At 32.0% G+C, this 4875-nt stretch overlaps 1 long non-coding RNA gene across 2 annotated transcripts; it reads right to left on the minus strand.

Moving 5' to 3' along the window:
* Positions 1-2174: 2174 nt before the first annotated feature.
* On the minus strand, positions 2175-3841 carry LOC125595472. Of its 2 annotated transcripts, XR_007330302.1 has the most exons (3): positions 3177-3841; positions 2648-2819; positions 2175-2334 (listed from the first exon to the last, which is right to left on the minus strand). It is a non-coding gene; the product is annotated as an uncharacterized LOC125595472 (long non-coding RNA). The 2 variants fall into 2 exon arrangements; XR_007330301.1 differs by lacking the exon at positions 2175-2334 and having other exon boundaries at positions 2439-2819.
* Positions 3842-4875: the final 1034 nt, after the last annotated feature.

The raw sequence follows: 4875 nt of genomic DNA on the forward strand, positions 1-4875 counted from the left end.
CTCACATCCAAAAGCTAGTTCAAGAATGGAGGATTGCTTATACACATGTATATTGCCCAAGGAACCAACACCACACGATGTGGAATGTTAATAAAAATAAGATAGATTAGAGAGAGAAAGATATATTTTCATTCTTCCCTAATTTGACTACCAAAAAATGTTGAACGGAAGAGAACAAGAACGAGATCTGGGATTTGATCGCCTCTCGTTTCCATCTTCGTTGCTTCATCACGGCCGCTTCTTTCCAAGCCTCAAATTTCTTATGGTTGTGATAATTCAGAATTAAACAAGATTTATCCAAAAAGCAAGGGAAACTAAAAGATCTACATCGCAGGAGTATCGACGTAAACAACCACTAAAAATCTATTCTAGTAGTGGAAAATGTTCTAATGTGTAATAACAACTCATAAAGTGACTATATGTAAAAAAACTCTATTGTCTATCTAAATGTATTTGTCCAATTGTCCTCTCACATGTACTTGATCTATCAACTGTATTATTTGATTTTTCCAGATTTAGAATCAATCAGCAGATCAGACAAAAAAACTCGGTATTTGAGGTTGAGCACATGATTGTTGGATTCTTATATATTTGCATCACTTAAGCTGTAATTAATAGATAAATATCAGAGTATGATAGTTTTGGTGATTTCTGACGTTAATTATAGGCTTATCATGCTATTAGCAATATGATAACTGAAATTTCCATGCCAAGAATAAAGTTAGCAGTATTATTTCAACAATGATATTTTTGAAGTCATAATTTATCAATGATTTATAAGGAAAAAATAATGATATTGGTTTTGAAGAATCTTCGGAGTAAGCTCCAAAAATTGTAAGGAAAATGGAAAGAGATGAGCAAGTTAGTTGGTGCGTAACATTTTTTTTGCATTACATGTGGAACTGATGTGGCGCACACACACCTATCTGAACCATTGCAACGAAGCACAGGTGGGTAGGGTATCACATTCACTCGCACGTTCATTCTAAAACGTATGTTCATTTATAGCTAAATTCACAGTCAACGGTCAAACATCTGTTCATTTATAAACTTAACTCTAGGATGTTTGTTTTATTTCCCATCATAGCTCCAAAAGAAAACAAGATCATCGAACATACCAGATAGGATTCACATGTCCAATGCCAAAAACGCGAGCCTAAGTTAAAACATGAATAGCAAAATTAATTTTATTTTCTGCCGAAAGTTAGCAGCTAAAAGATTTATAGCTAACGAAGAGAAATAAAACATCATCTTAAAACATTTTTTCATATTTTTTCTTTTTCCCTTGAATTGATGTTCCAACAGTTCACTTAAAATAGTTTTTAGTATGTGCATGGCGGACCTCGTTGATAATTGAGATTTGAGAGCAAAATATTCATCACCTTTTTAAATTATGTTTGAATGAAATTACTGTCTACGTACTTTTATTGATTCTAGTTTATGCTACGCGTGCTGTTTTAAATTCAACAACAGTGTCTTCATGTGCTAGGCCATTCTCAGGTTTTTTTTTTTTTGGTGTAAAGGTCATTCTCAGGTTGGCTCTACGTTTTACGGAAATGATTAAAATGTATGGGTTTGTTATTTTATTAAATGATCATTTTGAACTCATTCACGAGTTAGTACATTCATTTCTTCCATTTATCTATGTAAATGACGTTTTATGCTGAATTTTTAATCCTGAAATGGTTTTGAAGACTGTTTTTATTAGTGTTGTTCAAGAAATAAGATGATAGTTCCAATTCTTCTCTAGTTTTTTTTTTTGTAAAAGATGCTATTGTAATTTGAATCTTGCAATGGAGTTTTGCCTAGGAAACCTATGAATTCCAACAATGCCATAATTAGCTTCCAGGTCTACAAGAACAAAAAACCTTTTTTTGAACTAAAAACCTATGATCTTCAAAAATGGGAGTATGTATATCTTCTTATGTATTAAGATACTAGTCGGACAGAATTAATTTGCGAAAGAAATATCTTCTAATATGTTTATGGTTACTGTTTGATGATCTGCAGTCCACGTACGCTTCCTTGGCTTTGATTTTACAGGCTTTTCATGTCCTTATATGATTATCCAATCTCTACCCAATACTATCATACTACTTTTTTATTGCTAGGACCTTTTGAGTACATGGCGAGCTCAGGGGACCAATTAGCACAAACGAACCAAGATTATTGAGTGAAAGGGACTATAGCTTTGGAATATAGGTGAATAAAATCAGTGGTAATGAGTCAAACTAAGTTGCCACATTGAACCTGAGAAAAACAAAGAAGTGGCTCTAGTTTATCTTCGGTTGGCTTCTTCCTCGAGACGGTGGAGATATTAATGGTCTCAAGCCACTGCAATGTATGAGTCAATGCAAAGTATGAAAATTTGATTTTGTTTTCAGAAGGATAAGGAATAAGAGCATCATTAAACCAAAAACCCACTTTGAGTCTCTTAATCATTTTTAAATAATTAATATTACTTAAGAAACCAAATTAAGAGACTAATATTTTTATGCTCCAATGCTAGTCTCTTAATTAAAGGTTTTTAAAAAAAAATTAAAACATTGTTTTCTTGTTGTTGTTGTTATATGTGTGTGCACATGTTCTCTTGTTGAAAGCAAATACTAAAAATTACAAAGGTATAGTGGCTAAAGATACAACATACCCTGACTAGTTAACACAATCCCCACTTCAACGAGGCTGGTGGATGTTTTGTGGAGCAACCTTCTGATTCCCCCATTTGGCTGGCTTCTCTACATACTTTGCTGGTTCAACAATCGACTTAGGGCTCCTGTTCCCACTCGATTTTCTCACCAGCTCACCATTCTTCCCTAAACCTGATGATCATACAAGAACAATCAGTCTCCAACTGACATGACTGTTGACAGAGAGCTGTTTTAAAACAGCAACAACCAAAAAGATCAATATCAATGATCTGATGATTCAAATAACAGCTCCATACGCATACCAAACCATATAGTGTGCTATTTTTTATAATGAAATATATGTTTCCGATAAGAGTGATACATCAAGCAAACGTTCAACGGTTGATCTTTCTTACATGAAAAAAAAATTACTCTTGACAGAGTTTACGACATTACAAGAAAGCATGAAAGATTACTCTTTCTTACAAGTTCTTTAGGTCACTTTCCTGATTGAAGGTAAATAATAAGAGATAGAGAAGAATAATTTACTTGAGCAAGTTGGGACTGGGTAAGCTTCTTCTCAGTGCAGGCTTGCATGATGGCTTTCTTTAGCTCAGTAGCCACACGCTCATCTGGAATCAAAATGGTAGAGAAACCTCATTACATGCCACCCTTTACCATCAAAATGAATAAAAAAGCCTCTCCGCTATAACCATCAGAGGCCATAAGACAAGCTGTCTCAACAACCCCTAGAAAATTCAAGCAAGTTTTAAGATAAACCCAGAAACAAAGACTCTAGCTTTACTCACATCCCGATTTAATAATGGGAATCAATTTCGAAAATCAAAAAGGGTAGTAAAACAGAAAGGACCTTGCCACCAAGATAGATGGTTTCAAAGATTTTCAGAAAATGTATTAATTGTTGGACTAGCCTATAATTTTTAATAGCTTATAATCAATTTAATACGAACAAGTGTTTTTCAACCCAAACCGGACCGGTGGTGAGACCATGTTAAGCCATAAACTAAAAATTTATCTAGATTGGATAGATAAGAAAACCCAAAAAATTGACCGAGAAAACCATATCCAACCACTACAAACCAGAAACCATCAAACTAATGAACCAAATAAAACAGAGGCCGTTTGTAACTCACTGCCAAAAATCAATTTTATCAACTATTTAGTCTTTATAACCAATTAATCTAATTGGATTACTAAAAGGAAGCTACAAATAAAAACTCCTATGCTTCTTATAATGTTTGATTTTTTCTGAATTTTGTAACTTACAAGTATAAATCTTTGACTCATAACATACCAATTTTGTGTTCGCTTTCCATTTAGTTTGCATTTAAGTTATTTTATTGAAAATTTTAATAGATAAACTCAATCATGTTTAATTTTTTTGTTGAAACATAAATAAAAAAATGCCAATATTTAGTTGAATTAAGCTAATTGAATATGGTTACACCCCGTTAAATTATATTGATCCATGACTCAAAAACTTTTCCAATTTGGTTAAAGAACCGTTCTGAAAACATTATCAAGAACAACTGATCCTTGAAAATTTATATAATAGTTCATTACAAATTCACACTTCATATTTTTAGTTCATACACAAATATTCCAAACAATAATTCATATAATTAGTAATCATAATGATAATGATGAATGCTTAATGAAACGGAAATAAAAACATTAGAGGCAATGTTGTGAAAAAAACATTAGAAGCAATCAATAGAAATCAAATGCAATAAAAATACACTACAACAGACTAGATTTATCTTCCTCGTCATTCAAATGTTATTTGAAACATAATTTCTCATAAAAGTGATAACTACTTGATCATTACACTTAATCAATATATTTATTAACAAAAAGTTCATAAATACTTAAATGCCTTACATAGATTACTATTATTCATTCTTTTATATTTTAATTTGGATAAAAAGACTAAATAAAAATATTATATATATTTGATTCTTTTAATTTGAACATTAAAAAGTTTTATGAATGAAACATTCTTTAAATCTCTTTATCTTCCCTATCCAAGAGTATATCAGTTCATCAAACTTGAACATGTAATTGTACTCGATTCCTTCTGAAACAACAATAGTGGTCTCCAAAACAATTTTTGACGACTTTCTTCATAGTCTATACTGTTCATCATTCCAAAATGAAGTCCAACCCAACTTGGATTCCAGAAACATCTCCAATTCTATAATCTATGTTGACACACATGTTCTGTGTT

Source organism: Brassica napus, unplaced genomic scaffold (assembly GCF_020379485.1).
Source record: "Brassica napus cultivar Da-Ae unplaced genomic scaffold, Da-Ae ScsIHWf_1079;HRSCAF=1538, whole genome shotgun sequence".
Classification (NCBI taxonomy): domain Eukaryota; kingdom Viridiplantae; phylum Streptophyta; class Magnoliopsida; order Brassicales; family Brassicaceae; genus Brassica; species Brassica napus.